General features: G+C 34.9%; 1 pseudogene; it reads left to right on the forward strand.

Moving 5' to 3' along the window:
* Window positions 1-21,029, forward strand: part of LOC102514144 — a 302,117-nt pseudogene that overhangs the window by 254,356 nt on the left and 26,732 nt on the right.

The following is a 21,029-nucleotide window of genomic DNA, read 5'->3' on the forward strand; positions in this document are numbered from 1 at the left end:
AATAATTATTCTAAAATAGTATATATTTGAAATAATTATAATATAATTGAATGATTATAATAATTTAAGTGTTTTTCTGAATAGTTTTCTTGTTTCCCATCTTTGTGTGATGCAGTTAGACAAACTAAACATTATTCAGTATCTCATTTTGAACAATAAAACACATCTTGGTATTCACTAAACTATAAATGCAATTCAAGAGTCAGTGTTTTCCAGTTCCAGAAGAGCCCTAAGAAATACAATAATTAGTTCTATTTATTATACGCTTTACAATTTAAAAAATACTTTCATATACTTAAACTATTCAAAATCTGTTTTGCTTATGGATGAGAGTTGCTAACAACCTAAGAATGCTTTTGAGTCAATGCAAGAGATAGTTCATAATGAAACCTTGCTACCCCAAATATGCAGTGAGCAGAACCAAAAAAAAAAAAAAAAAAAAAAAGGCAAACTAGGCTTTCCAGAGGATAGCAAGTGGCCTGATGCTTCTAAAAGAAATCTTAGGTGCTAAAGGTCTAGAGGGAGTGCTGGAGAACATTAGAGGAGAGCCCTCACTGATCTCAAGAGAATTAGAATCTACCTACTCTGGTCCTAACGTAGAAACTGATGGAAAGCCTCTTTCAAGTCAATGACTTCCTGTTAGCACATATTTTATTTACACTGTGATCATCTCAAAGATTCAGAATCATCCAAAATCTCCTTTAAAAACAGCTGTTAATTTTTCCCCTTAAGTCTATGTTTAAAAAAAGGAACTGAAAATTTTAAATTCACGATGGAATTTGAAGTTTTTATTATAGTGTTCAGAGCTTGAGTAACCATAGTTAAAGTTAAATGATGTAATTACAGCAATTAAGTGTGGAACAGGTAGGACATGTCCAGCATATTATATGTCATATAGACAAATTAATAATCACCCATGAACTGTAAATGTTATATGTGTTGAATTTTAACATATTTGGAATTGATGTCTATCTTTATATTAGCAGAAGTTAATGATAATCAAAGAAAGCCACTCAAATATTTTAAATGAATATATAGACAAATAATATTCCATAATAGTATTTTTTTTCCTGTTTGTGTATGACATACTGCTAATAATGGACCTGCTTAGGAAAATATAAGAACACTCTTTAGTCTTTTTCTCTCAGAATTTTTGAAGTGTTGTTCCCTGTATGAATGTCCATTGAGCAGTCTAGGTACATATTTAGCTAGTGCTGCTTTTTATCTCAGATCTAAGTCACTGGAAGAGAATATCTTATAGCCTGTACTGGGTGATGATTCTATGGAGAAATTCTAGGTGTACACACTGGAAGTGATACATCAGCTTTAAGCCCTACCAGGCATTGCACAAATGGATAAAACAGCCTTTCAAAATAGATCCTCCAACCAGATCAGCCTAATGGGTAAAACAGGTGGTAGAGGTGTAAAAGAAATTCAATTTGATGTAAACATGTATGGCAGTAATTGTTCTCCAGAGTCAGAAGAGGAAACAATTGTCTACATCATCTTTCATAAAAGACATTGCCAAAAGATTTCTGTGTTCCAAAATCCCTTGAACATTGGTTTAGAAATTTTTTTTGATAGTGGTCAGTTATGTTGGGCCAAGGCACTGGCGCCTCCAGGAGTCTCATTTTGAGATACAAATAAACTTTGGAAGAGGGTATAGAGTGTATGGAGGGTCTGAGAGGAAAAGGTAACCAGCATACGAGGAAGAAAGCTGGTTGAGGTGTGATGGTGGGCGCAGGGGTAGAAAGAACTGCTGAGCTTCTAGGTGGCAGCTTGATGTTACTGGGACTTGAGGGAAGACCTGTACTAAAAGTAGCAAGGGAAATTAAAAAGACGCCAGTTAATCTCCTATTTTGCTACTTTGGCTAACTACGACCTACAAAATGAATCCAGCTCACCACTTGTTTTTAAAATTAAAGTTTTATTGAAACATAGCCACACTCAATTCCTTATTTTTTGTGGCTGCTTTTGTGCTGCCAATGGGAGAGGTAGGTAGTTGTCACCTTATGACTGACAGAGACCTTATGACTGACAAAGCTAAATTTCTTGGTGCTTGCCCTTTACAGAAAAAGTTTGTGGAAGTTTGCGGAAGAATAAACCTGTAGTCTCATTACTCTACTTAAAAAATAAAATAAAGATCTAAGTAAATAAAAAGGAGGCATGTATCTATTTTTCTCCCTCACATGAGTCTTTATGTTTCCAGTGTCAGTGGCTCCCTTCCTCGGTCTCTCTAGTTTCACAGCGTATTCAAGTAGACCCAAGGATTTGATGAATAGCTAAACTATTATCATTTTGAAATGCTCTGACGCATTTACATGATGTTTTCTACTGTTAATAGAAATGATTGCATGATGAAAAAAGTTCTACAAGCTGGGCTGTTTCTATTTTTAATTTAATGAAAATCACAACTATGTTTTTTAATTAAATGTTTTTTAATTGTAGTTGACTTACAATGTTATATTGGTTTCAGATGTACAACACAGTGACTCAATATTGTAGGTAACACTCCATATAAAGGTATTATGAAATGTTGACTGTATTCTGTGTGCTGTACATTACATCCTTGTATCTTATTTATTATATACCTAGTAGTTTGAACCTCTTAATCTTCTTGCCCTTCCCCCACCATACTCCCCTCTGATAACTGCTAGTTTGTTCTCTGTGCCTGTGAGTCTGTTTCTCTTTTGTTATATTCATTCATTTGTTTTATTTTTTCAGATTCCACATATAATTGAAAATATCCAGTATTTATCTTTCTCTGTCTGACTTATTTCATTAAGCATAAAGCATAGCTAATTTTAATCTTGAACTGAAAACTCAAAAATAAAATTCAAATTGACATCTGCTTTTGCTAAATTAATTTTAGAGCATTTTAAAATATATACTAGAAAGTAACATGTGCCAGAATATAGGCCAGTGGAACAGCTGTTCATTTATTCTGTAAATCAGTTATTTGAAGTAGGTAAATACTGGACTAGAGACAGAGTTGTAGACACAGCCCTTTCCCATAAGTCAGTCACAGCTGCGTATGGGCACAGACGTTTAATATAAACAGGGTAAGCACCTCAGCAAGCTCTGTCGTACCCTGAGTAGCCTGGACCTTTTGTGGAGCAAGTGACTGCCATGATGTCATTAGAGTGAGACTGAAGCTCCTTGGCTGTTTGGTCAGAACGTTGTAGATTTGAATCTTGCCTCTACTGCTTTCAGATGTGTAATTTGGCACAAATTTCTCAATTTCTCTTGTCTTTTCCTATGTGGAGTATGGCTAATATAAGGTTGTGTGTATTGTTTAATATTGAACCTAAGGAGTTTAACACATTCATAGATTAGATTAAGAACTCAAAACAAGTTGGCTGTTCATACACTTATTATTGCTAAACTGTAGACCTCTTATTTTTTTTTTCCTCTTATCTGGCATTTAATCTGTTGATATGTCACCATCTGCCTTTACTTAATTTTAGTGTTACAAGAACCAGATATAATAGTGAATACAATAACAAACCTGAGTTTTGTTTTGTTTTGGTTGTAGAGATTTTTCGCCTTAGTATTGAACACATTGAAGAAGTGTCAGTTCATAATCCATACGTATCTGAAAAAGACTACACTCAACTCACTGTTGGACTAAACCATCATATGCTATGATTTGACTACAGTTCAGTTATTAATACAGAAAGAAAGAAACTGACAAAAAACTGTCTTAATAAACTGATACATCACTGTCAAAGAGCATATGGAGAAGCAAATCAATGAGGCCACTAGAATCAGAACGAATTGAAATCTATTAAAAAATGTGTTGCCTAAAACTTGTCATCATTTATTATCTTTATGTGTAGAACAGGCAGCATGGCGTAGTAAAAAGAGCACGGATTTTACTGTCAGAATCTTGGCTTAAATCCCACCTACATTACTTACTAGTGTGATCCTCAAAAAATGAGCATTTGTGATTTTGTACTTGCCCAGGATTGCTTCTTCCACAGTCCTTATGTGATCATCAGTTATGTGTCCCACTTTCCCACTACAGTGTCATGGGTTTTGTAATCTCTGCCTCCCCGATTGGCTCGTGGATTTGCTTGTGATCCAAACAAGACCAATTAGCCCTTCCTGGGATTGTTACACAGGCTTTGAGGAAAGAGAAGTTGTCTTCTTAAACTAGGAAGATTAGATGTTGGTAGCAGTTTTATCTCTCTGAGGAGTAAATCTGGGCAATACTAAGCAGAGGTGAGCCCCAGCGATAAGAGAGAGCCTTAAGGGCTGCTGGGACCCCAGGAGCAAAGATCTGCAAGATACCATGCCCAGAAAAAATCAGAACCAGAGGAGAAAGGGAGTCTCCACAAGCCATTCATAAAAGACTAACTCCCAAATCATGGAATTTTGATACACTAATAGTTAGGTCACAGGGTGGGTCCAAGACGACCCCAGATTTTGCCATTTGACCCATACAGTTATAATAGCATCCCATCCACCCTCAAACATGACCTGATTTGGAATAATTTCTCCTCACTCATAGCTCAGTATCTGTATCTTACTCACATTAAATATATTAGCAGCATCTTTTTCTGCACCTGTTGGGGTTAAGCTTGAAGTAAAGACAGCCAGGAAAACTAAGGAAACTAACTCATAGAAAGGATTAAGTGGTGAGACGTTTTGGATTCTCATTAGTGTTACTCCTTTCCAAGTGTAGAATAGGGATAATCTAGTATAATTTGAATAGAAACATTCTTTTAGTTTTTACATTTATCGAGGCAGAATTAACACAAAAAGAGACAGAATATCTTTAACACTTCCCACACAAGAAGATAAATTGTACCTTCAGTAGCCCTACACAAAAATCATCATGTTTTATGAGATGTGAGTAGTAGTGAAGGAATTATTTTTGATAATATTTCCTAAGCTAATATTTTCAAAGCACCTGCTTAAAAATGAATCTTGTACATTGCTATATGTAAGGCAATAATACCCTTACTTACTTGTACTCTGGTGTGCTTTCCAGAGGAGGAAGGGCAGGCCTGCATTACAAAGGCATCCTAGTAAGTACACCCCTGAATGCAGTTGCCTGTAGAGATGTTTTAAAAAACCTAACTATTTCTGAATAATTACTCTAAAAAGCCAACTTACTAATTGAAAATATGTATTTGTTATTTTTCTATTGGTAGCTAAGGTCCGTGTATTTATTTTGGACTTAAAGTATGGTAAATGACATACAATTTTATGTAAATGGTATGATTATGTAGACCCTAGATTATTTGAGGAGAGAAAATAAATAGTTGTAATCTGATCCTTCAAGAGATGATGCCCCAAATAAGGAAGCAGCCAGCGTGTGTAAGTGCACCCACTGACTTCAGTCATTGCTGGCTGCTAGTGAACAGCACTGCCACAGTCTCTGTATAAGTCAGTTTTGAAGGGTGTCTATTTCAGAACAGGTTTGCCACTTAAGCATTTTGAGTGTTCTCCATCCAATTATGAAACTAGGTGATTGAAAGGCCTCCCAGTACTGTTAGTCTGTTATTTTTCAATAGTCATGAACTGTGAGGATTCTCATTTTCTTCTTTAGCTTTTTATTAAATTACATGAGAAAGCAGTGGTCTTGCTTTAAGCAAAATTTCTATGGCAAATCTTCACTGAAAATGAAGCTTAAACATTAAAACAACATGCCAAAGCCATGTTTGGAGACTTATTTGCCAAACACTTTGATCACTGGTTCTCTAGTTCAAACAGATGGAGATTATTTTAGCTATGTTTGCATCAGTGTGTGACAGAAAGAGGCACAACTCACAGGGCAGTAAGTATGAGGCATTAGACCCATTCTGGTCATATGAAAGTCAATACCGGGCTGTGTCCAGAGGGACGAATCATGTGCCCTTAATTTCCTGTAACTCATATCACTGTGTTACTGCTGTTCTCCTTACACAATTATTCAGCTATTTAGATGGTTGGCAATGTGATAAGTTAGCCATGAACTGAACATATTTAATTACTTTTTTTTTCTGTCATTGGCAAAACTGATTTTCATCAAGGGAAATTAGACTTTCAAGAGCAATAAATAAGGAAGGAATGGAATGATCCTTGCCAGAATCTTCCCAAATAAACATATGAAAAGTTGTGCCAGCTTATGTGAATGTTGAATATTAAATGAGTGGAGGTAAGATCATTATCTTTTAATAAAAGAAATCGGTGGTGTTGTGTGCATTTGACAGATGGCATGTTGAATTGGCACCACCAAGCGTGAGGTGATCTTATCCCCCAATAGAGGTATGAACAACACAGCCCAGGTTTTGACAGCCTTATTCCTATTCCTCATTTGGTATGGACCCTGGAGCACTTGTTTTAGTACAGAAACCTCCCTTTCTGTCCTCTCTGACAAAAAAAGTCACTGCAAGCTCGATTTAATTTGCTCCTCATTCCCCGTATCAATCCTCAAATCAGTAATATGTGATGATGGATCTAGATGTCTTGTGCTACAGTACCGGCTATCTGAGAATGAATTGGCAAGCGGAGAAAACAATTAAACCAAATAGATAAATCTATCATTTTAATGAAAAAAATAATTACAAGCAAATGAGAGCCACATATATTGAAATTGGTGTTTGCCTTGCTGTGTACTGAGTTGCAGATGGCTAGAAACTGGTTGACAGTTCACTCCATTGCTCTCTGAGGGGACATAATCACAAGTTACTAAATAGTGACCCCAGCACACCTCCCCTGTGGTTAAATTATGCACACCCCCGCAAAGGGATACAACCAGAGATGTCTGAAGCTATTAAAAGATACACAGGCCTATGAAAAATTTTAGGAGCTTATATGGGCAAAAATCAGTTGGAATCTGGCAGTGCCAAACTGGAAGTGGTTAGGAACGTTCCATCCACAGGAGCTCTGGAGAGACTTTTATAGAGAAAAAGGAGAAGCAGAGTAAAGAATTATTGATGGGTTATAGTTCAAAGTCTAGTTGGCCGTTTGTGATTGATTGTCCTTAGTGTTTTGATTTCATAACCTAGAGGCATTTACAGGCTGAGGTTTCGGTTTGATGACATAGGCTGCCAGGGCAGTAGAGCAACTCATTCTAACAGCCTCCTTACTTAATTAATTTAACACAGTTAAGCTCAACTCAGTCATGCTTATCAAGACTTTTTCTTGAAATACCTTGACTCTTGTAAATGGGTTATTTCCTGGGCGAGAAATACCTGTTTTAGATTTTAGTCACTCCTTTTCAATGATCGCTGTCTCTTGATAAGTAAGAGCTATCAAAGGAGTGGGTGAGGTTAGGGTTATTCCCTAACACTGCCACATTTTCTCCCATCCTTTAACTCTGTTGGACTTTCTCATTCACTACCTGCTCAGAAAGGAAGATCTGCATATTCCACTTGGTAGATTTGCATATTCCAATCTGGGACTTCTAAGGGAAGACCCTATCACACAAAGCCAGTCCTTTTTTCCCTTCTTTCTGAGAGTGAGTTGTCTCTGGAGAGTGTGAGTTTTGCTGGGATCCTCCCAGGGTAGACTTTGTGGCTGGAAGGAAGGGTAGAGTAGCTAACCTTGGTGCAGGCAGGGCTGGCTGCCTGGGTCTAGGCTTATGGTATTGGGAAGCCCAGCTCTCTGCAAATACAAGCTCTGTTCTCTAATATCTATATACTGAAGCTTAGATCCCAAATCCAGTGCAACAGCTTTCAAAATGTAATCTACACAAGAACTGGGGTTTGTCCAGAGCCTGACGCCTGCCCAGAGACATATCTAAATAATGCTAGATTGCAGTTAACAGTTATTTAAAAGAAATTTACTTTTTAGTTTAATATCTCAACAAATGTTGAAGGGGAGCCAAAATGTATGCTACAGAAACCAGCAGCAAGATCCCTGTCTATATTCTCATCTCAAAGGCCCTGACATCTCACATCTTCCCTAAACCCTCTCTCTCACTTTTAGTCTCCCAGTTCTCAGTGATGATGATGATGAATGTGATGGACTACAATGCAAATAATGAGAATGTGTATTATTTATTCCCTGGGAGTTTATTCTGTACCATATATTGTTCTCAGTGCTTGACATGTGTTAAATTTTTAAATTATCACCCCAAGAAAGCTCTGGATCTGTCTCTCCCTTTCCTTTCTCTACTGTTCTTTCCCAAGTCTCTCTCAAATTATAAATTTTATATAGCCTGACAGCCTTTCCAGCTTTTTTGTTTAAAATCATTTCTCATTTTTCTTCTTTTTAATGGTTATGCATATTCCTTATCATAAAAGATCCCAAACAAGGCTGTTAGGAGCTGAATTCTCCAATAGACTCAATAGACTAAAGGAACTGGAAAGGGGGAGAAGGATTTGAGGCTGATCGCGAACACACGGACTTTAATATCTCTTGTCTCTCTCTAGCATATGTATGTTTTACTTAATTGTAGTTCACCTGCCTAATGTGCACAAAATTTGGGGACACATTTTAAATAGACATTAATTTTCAGTAAGTATACACATATTCATAAGTGCATTGGAACATGATATAAAGATCATTTTGTAAACTAGTTTTTAAATATGTTGGAGTTGTGCACCCTTATAAGAAGAATCTGGTGGAACTATGAATCTTTCTAGAAAATGACTGGTGACGGCATATGCACAACTTCATATTTATGCTACTTACTTCATTATAGTGGAAATGCGTGTCTCGTATATAAAATATCTCATGTATAAATGTATTTATAAAATGTTTATTTGATTCATACTTTTTTCATGTATAATTTGTTGCTACTGAAAAAAGAAATAGACTTAATTGGACACATACAACAGGAAAGTCCATTTTAATTCTAACCTTAAGTAAATTTTAACGACAAAGCTACTGCTGTTTGGCATGAATACAGTTTTGAAATTGTAGCAAGATCTCTGCTATGACAATGATCAAATTGTTTTTGAAACCCAATCAATTTTGTCTCTTAGTTTTAATGGCAACGTAGTGCTGAAATCCCTGACTCATGAAGGTGTGTTACAGAAAGTAGAGTCTGGGCTTCCATTGCTGACTCTGCTATACAGGGATAGGTTTGTGTCAAATAAAACCATCTAGAGTTGAAGTTATGTCCTAACATTTATTTTGTCCTGATATGAGTGACGTCCAGTTTGGCAATGTCTCTGCCATTGATGGCTTCGTCAGCAAGAAAACAATTATGAATTCATGTTTGAATATTAATGCTGTCTGTGATAAAGTAGTGTTTGAGAGCACTCCGTGGTAGTCCAAGTATCAGAGCATTTCTGTCTGCAGCCGAGTTAATAACGCTTTGTGCATCTCAACCCTCAGAAGCTCTAGAAAGTTTTACAAAGTTGTCTCCACAAGTCTCCTTTTCCAGAATAGCAGATTAACCAAATGAGCTTGTGGGTTTTCAATTGGTACAATTTACGTGGCCTTGCACCAAAAGATTTACCTCATTTATAAAGCCACATGTGTCCATTCAGTTTCACAAATCATTAGTGAAACTGTCCTTGGAAAATTTCTCTAAAAATCATATTTCTTATTCAAAAAGAATATATAGTTGTTTTCAAATTTATCAACAAATGGCTCAAAAATTGTTCTGTGAAGAATCAGTATATTTTGTATAGAGAACACTGTATTCAGTACCTGTTTCCTGAGAAAAATTCTCAAAATGATGGGAATTCAAAGGTCAGTTGGATGAATTGAGAGCTTACCTGCCAGAAAATGTTTTCTGATTTTTGAAGAGATTTTTTTTTTTAGTGCCAGTGCATACAGATATGGAAAGCCAATGATTACAATGAATGATGCCACGATTGTTGCATCTTTTGTGTGCTGACTAGGTGGCATGGTGGCCAGTTATTCCGTGATCTTCCTCATCATATTAAAATCAATGTCAGAAGTTCTGGAGAATTGCTTCTTTGGTGTTATTTCTTTGCTTCAAACATTAGATCAGCAACATATCCATGGCTCACAGCTTCACCGAGTTCTCTTAAAAAATCTGGGGCTTCTTTGATCTGCAAGCTAACCTTGTTGAAATCTTCTGGTTGATATTGCAAAATATCCAAATGGTGGGGAACATATTTTCAAATCGAGCATTTTATGTAAACAAAAAGAAGTTCGCTGCCAGGTATACTTGAACACGGACAGATTTTATTTTATTATTTTTCTCATCAAGACACTTGACAAGAATCTGATACAGAGACATTATTTCAAGTATTTACGAAGTCATATTTGGTAATAAAATAAAGTTGATTTACATAAGTTTTACTGAATTCTAATAGGCAGAATAATGTCAATATCCCCATCCCTGGAACCTGTGTTACCTGATGTGGCATAAGGGACTTTGCAGGTGTGACTAAGTTAAGGATCTTGAGACAGAGAGATCATCCTGGACTGTTTAGGTGGAATAACGAGATCCTTATAAAGGAAGGGATGCAAACGGAGACTCTGAGTCAGGGATTGGAAGACGCTCTGCTGCTGGCTTTAAATTGTAAGAAGAGGCCACAAATCAAGGGATGAAGGCAGCTTCTAGAAGCAGGAAAGGCAAGCAAACGGATTCTTCTCCAGCTCTACTGACATTTGCTTTTAGCCCAGTAAGAGTCATTTTAGATTTCTGATCTCCTGAACTGGAAGATAATAAATCGGTGGTGTTTTAAGCCACTGAGTTTGTGTTCATGTGTTACAGCAGCAATAGAAAACTAATACATCAACTTTTTGAAAAAAAATCTTTTCACATTTAAGCTATGCCTTAGGTTAAGTAAAATAAAAGTTTTGTCATCACAATGCATTGTTTACTTGAAATCCTCCCAACAGAAAACTAGTCTAGAAAAAAACGGTAATAATGATTTTGAAGCGCTAAGAAGTGTAACATTCCATGTAGTACCAAGTCCTTCTGGTACTAGTGAAATATAGAATGCCTATATGACATAAAGTCCAATATGAATTTTTTGGAGTGTTCTGTTTCTGGGTCTGTTAGAGCAGTAAGAAGTAAAAAGGATAAAAATAATCTTAAAATATATGTTTGTATGCACACACACACATCCACATTGATAGTGGGAGTATGCTTGATCCACAGTGTACGCACAGAGAAGGAATTTTAAACCCAGAGGTGTTATGTAACATGATGAAGTTCATACCAGGGACTAAAATCGAGTTTCTTCCTCTTAGCCTTTTATAATTTCACACTGCCTGGCTACAAATTCCCTCATTTGTCTTTTATACTGAAAACCATACTGGATGAAAATACCTTCAAAGTGAATTATTTTATTCGAATGACACAAAGAACATAATCAAAATCAGAGTTATGTAATTCAATAGATTTTTTCCCCCAATCTTAATAGAGGGGAATGATTATTTTCAGATATCCTGCATATGATACCTTGTACAAGGCACTACATTTCCAGTCTGATGGTGACTTCTCCCGGTTAACTAATGATACTGTCCACTGTTGAACACATACTAAATGCCAAGTACTGTGGTTAATGCTTCAAGCTGTAACCCATCCCAAAACAATCAGCTTTCTTTGGCTCTGCCTCAATTATTTATTCGAGCATTGGTCTTCCATAATTTCTCTAATCTGCCTTCTAAAACTCCCGTTAGCTGGATTTTAAAACTCTGCTTCTACATGCTCTCTTTTTATGTTTCTTTCATACTTTCAATGACCGAATGTGCTGAGTTCTGAGGAATTTCCTCAGCTTATTTTCTAACTCACAAATTCAACTTTTAACTGTGTCCATTTCGTTAATCACCCCATCTATTATATTTTCCCCCAGTGGTGAAGTTTTTGACCTCCATTATCTCCAAATGATTCTTTTATTTGCACACAAAACTGTGCCATATCTTTTTGAAAATAAGGAATATTAATTAGTACAAATTCCTGTGTGGGATATTAACTCTGTTTCTACATGCATTTTCTTACTCCTGACCTCATGTTCCAGACTGGAAAGCAGATCTAGAAGAGAACCAAAGTCTAATCTTCACAGAATTCTAGAGATAGAAGCAAGGGAGTTACATTAAGTAAATCACCATAAATTATAGATGTATAATTATAAATCATGGTAGGTTCTGGATGATGACAGAGAGAGAGAAATAAAGTTATATGTATACACACACACACACACATACAAAGAGAAAGAAATTTGGGTCATGAATCTGGATCATGAATGAACTCAGTAATCTTTTGGAACACAGCCAGTTAGCCTGCCTGAGTCTATTTACTCTGAATTATTACCTGAATACAATATAATTTACTGTTTTGGGGGGTCTCCGTAATTCAGAGTAAATCCTCTAATTTTCAGGATGAGCTAAATTGCCTTTGTTGCCTTATCTTATCCCTAAATATAAATTTGATCAACCTTTTATCATTTCATAGTATTCTGTTCTTTAATTCTTTAGACTTATTATTTTCAGTTATGCACCTAGTTTATAGTGATGTACTTAATGTTTCATCTCCCACTAGAATTTCATGCAGACTGGAAAAACTTAAGCTTGTTTGTTCCTTTATTCGAATTCAGTGTTTACTAAGTGACTAGTATAGTGTATGGCTTATATCATTGACTTGAAATGTATTTGTTGAACAAGTATAGACGTGAACATCTAACCACTGCTACAGGGCACGCACTGACAAAGTCGGGTTCTGGAGTTCTCCTTCCATGTCAGGATTTGACTCTTGGGTGTTGAAAAGTTGGGGAAGTATGAGAGGTCCAAGAGACTTGTCAATGTAGCTGAGGAAACATAAATCTGTGAACTTGTGGGACTCAGGAGTTAGGCATTTAACAGCCAGTACAGAACTGTTTCCATATTTTAACAGCCAATAGAGTCACTAATATGCTAGTTGAATATCATCATGAAGCTATGAATAAAATAGAGCTACATCTTAACTTCTTCCTTCAAAGCTTATTATACCAGAAATCTTTAAAATCTGAGCAGACTCAGTCATACAGTTTTATCTCATGTCGTGACCAAATAAGCTTGAAAGTGCAAGAATCGAGTTCATTTGGATTTAGATTCATTTTTATAACATTTTATAACATATTTCCAAGGTTATCTTAATTTTTCACCAAAATGTTGATCTTTATTCCAGTGAAGACATCATATGGACATAAATAACTTACTGTATTTAGATAAATAGGTGATTTAAATGTTTTATATTTTAAAATTTCAGTAGGGTGCATTTTTTTCTCGTGTATTAAAGTGTTTCAAAAAATTCATATTGCTTTTAAGGTATGATTAAAATAAAATTAGTTAACGCCTTTTATGATTATTGGAACCTTGTTTCTGTGCAACATACCAGCTGTGGCCACACTCTCTGCCAAATAGTTGAGCGATGCCAGCAGTTGTCTTTTGAAATAAGAACCTGGACATACACCAAAATTAGAGGTGAAATTTTAGAAAACGTTCATAGAATTTAAAAAAAAAACTACCACATATATTTTTCAAAAACTTCCAAAATTTTAATGTTTTTTATAATATTAGATAGTTTAATATGATACTTTTGAAAAATGTAAAAGCTAGCCATTGTTATGTAATTACAACCTCATTTTGTGGCATTTGTGTCCTTTGGCAATCCAATAAAATAAATGACTTTCAGGACTGACTACCATTCTCCCCTTGCAAATATTGCTCTAATGGTCATGAACATATCATATAATCTTTGTGTATGTGTCTTTTGTTTGGCATGTTTTGCTTGTAATTATTTTTATTTAAGTGCTTGTTTATATTTTTCTTGTTAGATATTTCTGATTCTGCAAAACAGAATTAATTCTTTCTCCTCTGGGTTCCAGCATCACAATGAACAAACTTTTATCTTGGTAATTTAAAAATTGTAAAGTAATTGTTTTACATCTCTAATTTTCATACTAAACTGAGAATTCCTAAGGGCTGGCTCTATTACTTAATTACCCACACAACCCCAGAACCTAACCTTAAAATTAGTGGATATTTCAGTGAAAACATGTGTAAATAGTCTTCTAACTATATCATTTTCGCTGTTATTTTTTCTTACAAATCTCAAACTTAGGTAATTTTTAAGACAATTAAAAGAACCTTCCCTTGGACATACCTTGACTTTGTTATTTTCTCCTAATTATCATTAGTGTCTTTTTAGTGCTCCTATTGTTCATTGTTCCTGATCTGTCTTATAATTCCCTTTCTCCAAGATGAGTGACAGAGAGAGAGAAAACATAATTCAAAAAACAGCCTGGTTGTTAAAATAAACTTGTCACCTGGCACATTTGTTCTGTTTACCTTTATGCAAAGCATTATGATGCATTATTTATAATGCTTTTTCTAGCTAATCTATTAAAGACAATTAAAACAAAAGGAGGAATAATGTTCTGCAGCTGCTTTTACCCCTAGGACCTTCTAGGAAAAGGAACAAGATGAGTTTTGCTATTTATGAAGTTTGTTGTGTGTTAAGACCTTTTAACTGAGGCTCACACAACCTTTCACACAGTCTTAATTAGATTTGATGTTTTATTTGTCTTCATTAGGAGGCAAATTAATTTTTAATTAAAAAAGAAAAGATTACTGCATCACTGGATTATTAAAAAAAAAACAACTTTCCATTCCTTAACTCTATAAGCAAGACATAATTATAAATGACTAAGGCTTCAGGGCAATAATCTAACCTATTAAATAACTCACTTGTGTGAGAACAAAGAAATACATTCTAATAATTTTAACTGAGATATTTTCTAGTTTTATTTTCATGAATATCTTGTGTTAAAAATGAAAACTCTTAAAATAACTTGAAAGTGCAGGAAGCCTGGATTTTAGATTAGTACCTTCTAAAACAACAGGATGTGAGTGACAGAGTACTTGGTAGCAGTGTGAATTTCTGTTGGTGTTTATTCTTTCCTTTTCTCACAACAACACTATAGACAGATAGATATAGACATAAAAGATCTGTATTATATGTAAACTATGAAATGGCATGTTAAAGATATATGATGAATGAAAACACAAAGTGAAGCTTAATCTAACTTGAGAACTCCGAGAAGTGTGTAGCTCTCACTTCAAAGTTGTCTTACCCAAGGCAGAAGGGAATGAGACTGTTTATGTTGATGAAGAGCTGATGCTGAGAGACATCCTTTTTCTTACTCACCTGGCCCAGGAGCTTTGGGCACCAAAGTAAGTCCTCAGGCAGAGAACTGCAGGACATGAAAGCTGGAAGAATGAAAGACACACACTGGAACGTTAAGGATGAGGGAATATAGATTGGGCACCGGGTCTCCCTAACCATGAAGTCCATGTATATATGAACATATAACTGATATTGACTTGAGACAAACTCTTCTCGTAGCTCTAAATCTTACTAAATACATGTTTTGTAATATTTATACTTACACTGTGTCTGAAATTCATGTAAGATTCAGCTGAAATATTTCTGTGCCATGATTCATATAATGGCTTGGCCAAAGGCCCTCAAATGAACTTTTTTGTATAAAAGCTACAAGTCAATATAGTGTTAAACCTGCAATGATATGACAGATAGGTGTATTTGATGCATTTTGATTCAGTAATATTTCAAAAGAATATTTTTGAAAACTTGAGTATTTTTCACAAATTATTTTTTCAGTAAGAATTTAAAAATTGACTCAATGATGCTAAATCTTAAAAATACTATTTCTAGTAAAAAAAGAAAAAATCAATATTGATTACAAATGAGGCTACCAAATGGTAGACAGTAAAACAAATCAAAATTAGTTTTGAAATGTTGGCTGACAAAATTTTGAAATATAAATCAAAGTGAAACGTCAAAATGTATGTCACAAAGTCATGAAGAACTCATCTTTTGTCTTCTTTCAGATGATCTAAAGGGAATGAATAATTTATCAATTAACTTGTATTAAATTGAAATTGTTAACTGCAAACTAAAGTGCATTGATAAAAAATTTTATGAATACAAGAAAATCAAGTGAAAAAAAGCCACCTTGACTCTTCATCCAACCTAATGCAAAAAATTGCAAACATTAGTTTATTTTTTTTTAAATTTTTGCTACATGATTGATCATGTTAAGTGATCATTTTAAAATGCTAATGAGGAGAGTAAAAAGACAACAATTACAGTAGAGTAAGATTTGCTTTTGCACAGTACCATTTTTCAAGGTCAGTTAGCAGTCTGTCTAGGCCAGACATTTAGCAGACAAAACTCTGGTTTCCAAAGCTGTGTTAACAATCTGCTTTATACAGAAAGTCATAAATATGGATGGGTTCTCAGAGAAACCTAGTCTAAATTCTCATTGTCAGAGATGGACAAATTGCCACCTGGAAATAGTAAATGACTTTTCTTTTGACATACAGTCGTTTGTTAGCTTGGTTAAGATTAAACCTCTGATCTCTTAATTTCTACTAGGATGTTCTTATGCCATCACACTGCTACTTAGTCATTTTCAAGAGAAGTGGCAAAACCTGGCTTCCATATACTTTACTGTTCTGCTAGAGTCCATACAGAATTTATTATTGAATATTAAAAAAAATTAAACCAACACCTTTCACATTGAAGTAATGCTCCATATTATTACTGACTAAAGAAATAACAGATATTTTTATAGACTTGTTTGAATGCAAACGTTCTACAACATGAGATTAAATGCTGAGGACCTACTGCCGGGCACTGGGACACTGATAAATTAGCTTTGATTCCTGCCCTTATGACCTTAATCAGTAAAATTTTAACCCATTGAGAGGTTATGGTCATGATACTAATAACAAGGATATGTGTTAAATCAATATATACTTATATATTCATTATATTTTATCCATGAGTCCTAATGGTTTGATGAGATGACACTGAGAAAAAATGAAGTATGAGAGTCTTTAGCATCCATCGTAATTAGTGCTGCTAAACAGTTAATGAAGGTGTGAACATTATTACATCTTTAATGAAAAATGATCGCTAAACATAGTGGGTAAGCTTATGATATATGAACTTATTATCCAACGTCAAAGTCTGGGAAGATTTGCCTAATTAAAGTGGAGGCTGTTTTGCCTCAGAGGAAAAAAGGGAAACATGATTTTGAAAATAAATGAAGCTCTTTCCAAGTCTCCCTTAACTTTTAATTCACAAAACAGAAAATTAATTGACTTTTACAGAATTCTAGACTTTTTTTTTTGTCTAGACTTAAAAATAATCTCTTTACACTGAAAATCACTATGTCTTCTGTGTGGGGTAGGGTAGAATGCTTTTGTGGGCAATTTGGAAAATGATAAAAGAAACAAACAGCCAACAACAACTTTAGCATATAAAAAGTCATTTCAGTAAATGCATTCAGATACTAGTAAAATGAGTCTATCCACTCAGTCCTACACTATATTAATTTTCTACTGCTGCCTTAACAAATAACAGACTCTGAGATTTTAAAAACAATCCAAAATTATCATCTCACAGTTCTGTGCATTTCTGTGCTTGTTATTGAAGTTCCATTGGGCTTGGCTGCCTCGATGCGCTTGTTCACAAAAAAACTGAAATCAAGGTTTCCATCAGCGGGAGGGGAACCCATTCATTCTGGTTGTGGCAGAATTCAGCTCCGCAGAGCTGTGGGGCTGAGGTTCCTGTGGCCTTGCTGGCTGTCATCTGAGAATGATTCTCGGTTCCCTGCATTTCCTGGCTCATGGGCCCCTTAACCTTCAGAGCCACCACTAGTAGATCTAGTGGTTCTCCTGTTTTGAATCTGTGATCTGTCCTCCTGCCCCATCTCTCCAACGTCTTCTTCTGCTAGTCTGTCTGACTCCAGCAAGAGAAAGTTCTCAGCTTTTAAGGGCTGCTATGATTAGTTTGGGTACAGTGGGATAATCCAGGATGATTTCTCTATGGTAAAGTCTATAACCTTAATTTTACAAAGTCCTTTTTGCAGTGTAGCATAACATTCACAGGTCCCAGGGATTAGGACTTCTCTGGGGAAGGGAGGATCCTTTATTGCACATACATGTTTAAGGGGAGTTCCTATTAGTCTAACTTTGGCAAAAGCAGTCTGCACTCTACTCACTTACCAAGGAACTTTATTTCAAACTATTGTTAAACAGCTTATATGAAAAACAGAAGAAGTAGAAGCAGTAGGCTGCTAGTATAGTTTTACTTACATATGAGCTTTGGAGGCATACCCCTAGTTTTGTCTTCTTTACATCAGGCCAGACTATTAGTACATTCTGTGTACTTCATTGTCAATCATTATATACATTTTTTCCTACCAGCACATATTTCATTTTTCTCCTTATGTTCTGCCTGTATTCTTTCTAAAGCTATATTCCATTTAAAAATCTAAAGTGTTGTCTGACACTGAGTAGTTGCTCAATAAATTGTTTCTCTTCTTTTGTTTATTCTCATTAATTTATTGGATGGTCTTCCTGCCTGGTTTTCCTGAATAGGTACTAAAAACCTACAGAAGAAGCCTAATTTCCTCAGGATAACTCTTGTGGGATAATTCTACTTCACATGAACTCCTCTATTCCCTGAAATACTGTGTCATTTCATAGTGCAAAGTATTAAATGTTGGTAATATCATGCTATGTCTTCTATTATTTGGTATATTTCTGTGCATGTTGTTGCTATGATGACAGTGATAGAAGGTGGACCTTTTGGATAAAAAGCAAAGGCTGCACCTCCACTATTCTGAGCATTTAATTGTGAGCATTTAGTTGCTGTTCAATAAAACTGTGGCCTGAAGTCCATCATTATCTCTTGTGAGAACATATATATAGGGATAGGGTGACAGGTGAGAGGATAAAGGGATGCTCTCACCTTAAACCTGGAATGTTTGATCATCTGCTTCACATTGAAGTCTAGGGAGATGAGGAAAATGATAAAGTAGCTACCAGCTCTCCTTTTCTTAAAATGCAGCTTCTCTGATAAGAAAACTTTGATCACAGAGGTCACACAGGTCCACAATTCCTTATCTAAAATTCCAAAGCCCCAAAAGCTCTGAAAATCAAAAATGTTTCCAAAATTGGTATGGTAATTATGCCTAATTTGAAGTAATTTAGCTAAAAATAAATAATGTAAACTTATGGATTTTTAGAGTATCAATTTATGCCACTTAGCATGAATATTGCACATTTTTGACAGGCATTTTTGGATGGTTATTACAAGTAATGTCTCAAAATCCTGTTATAGTATATAGTATACAAAGTGCCATACCTTTCTAAAGTCTAAAAAGAAAAAAAGAAAAAGGCTGAGTTCAAAATCATATTTAACTAAAAAATTTCAGATGAATAAGAAATGATGAATTTTCAACTCTATAAAGCAATAAAGGGACAAAAGGAGCAAAATAATGAATCAGTACTTTTTTCTAAGAGAAAAATTATAAATGCAAAAAAGCATTTTAAGGTGTGCAAAAATTAGACTTTTTAAAATTGTATGTACTTGTTAATCCTGTAGGTAATTTTCACAGAAGTATCTATTATTGGAGGAGGTGGGAGAGGGTTTTAATAAAAACAGGTTTCTCAAACCATTGTTGCACCTTCTGTATTGCTTTGAGAAGTTATGCTCTCTGATCACGCTAAGGAAACTTGCCTCATATAATTATTGTTAGCATATGTCCATATTTTAATAATAAATATAAGAATTAAATTAAGTGGTATATAAACTGTAATTATTAAATTTTGTTTACATCATGCCATTATCAACCATATGACTATATTTTTATAATTACTATCTTTAAGTATTCTTTTGTTGGTGGACTTTCCAAGAAGAGGACATTGTGTGGCAGAATTTCCTATATAATTGTGACTAATGATGATGAATTCAATGAACAAATAAGATAATTTGTAGTATAAACATTTGGCTCCAAAGCTGATGCAAAATATAATTCTGCTGTATAATTGGCTTCAGTTTTTATCATTGCACCACTTCATTCATTTTAAAAATATGTTTTGAAATTCTGAAAACAATTTCTTATCTTCTAGGGGGCAGTGGGCCAGTCAACACTGGAGAATGTGAATACTATAACAAATGTATTCTTGCCTTTACAATAGAATCCATCTTTATGGAGTGACTTCCTCATTGGAAGAGCCAACAGTACACCTCTCCTGCAGAAGTCTTCACTGGAGATAGAGTGGTATATAAACTATTTTATCTAAAATTTACATCAGTATGTGTTTACCTTTTGTGTCAGGACTCTTAATATCTGGGGATAGAGACATGAGATAACCATCTGAAAAATTACTCTGTCCACAAAAAGTATTTTCTGAGAGGTGAGTGTAATCTCTAGTGTCATCAACATCAAGAAAGACTGAAAAATCATGAAAATGCAAGCTTTACTCAAATTTATGGAATCATAAAATGAAATCACATTCATTTAAAATGGATTCTATTATGTTAAAAATGGGGAATTTCATTCTGGACCTTGTAGGGAAAAATCTATTGAATAATAATGAGAATTAAAACTTTAGTGGCTTTCTTTTGTCCCCTCTTCAAATACTGAATGAAAGAGGGTCACATGCCAGGAGTATATACTATATGAATTAATTTATTTGAAATCTTTAAAGAATCAAACCTAATCTTTAGTAAAAGACAGCTGTTCAGATGTCACCTGGGGCTATGTCAGTGGGAGGGTGACAATTCTTTAAAGGGATGTGATAGAGTTTTTTGAGATTATGAAAATATTCTATATATTTATTTTCATAGTGGTTATGCAGTTATACATATTTATAAAACTTCAAAATTTTACACTCAAAATTGATGTATTTTATTGTACATTAAACCCCAATACAGTTTAACTAAAGAATAATTACAAGGATGATTGTTAAACAATATAGTAACTCACGGCAATGGAAAAAAATTAAGGAAACTCGTATATAATGATGGAGTTGACAGCATTACAGCTGGTTATATTAGTGCTTTGGACAGATAATTCTTAGGAAAGTGTTTCATTTGGTATTTTGTAGGTAATAGTAGGTAAAGTTTATCGAGCAGGTAGTATTTTTTCGGTGCTCACAATAACCTCTTGAAAGTTGGTACCGTTACTAACTCCACTTTACAAATGAAGAATCTGAGAGTTGGAGAGATTAAAAGTTGCAAAGCTGGTAAAACACAGACCCAAGAAACCAGCTCATATCTGCCTTTTGTGGAGGTGTTAAGAAGT

This window comes from Camelus ferus, chromosome 26 (assembly GCF_009834535.1).
Source record: "Camelus ferus isolate YT-003-E chromosome 26, BCGSAC_Cfer_1.0, whole genome shotgun sequence".
NCBI classification, from domain to species: domain Eukaryota; kingdom Metazoa; phylum Chordata; class Mammalia; order Artiodactyla; family Camelidae; genus Camelus; species Camelus ferus.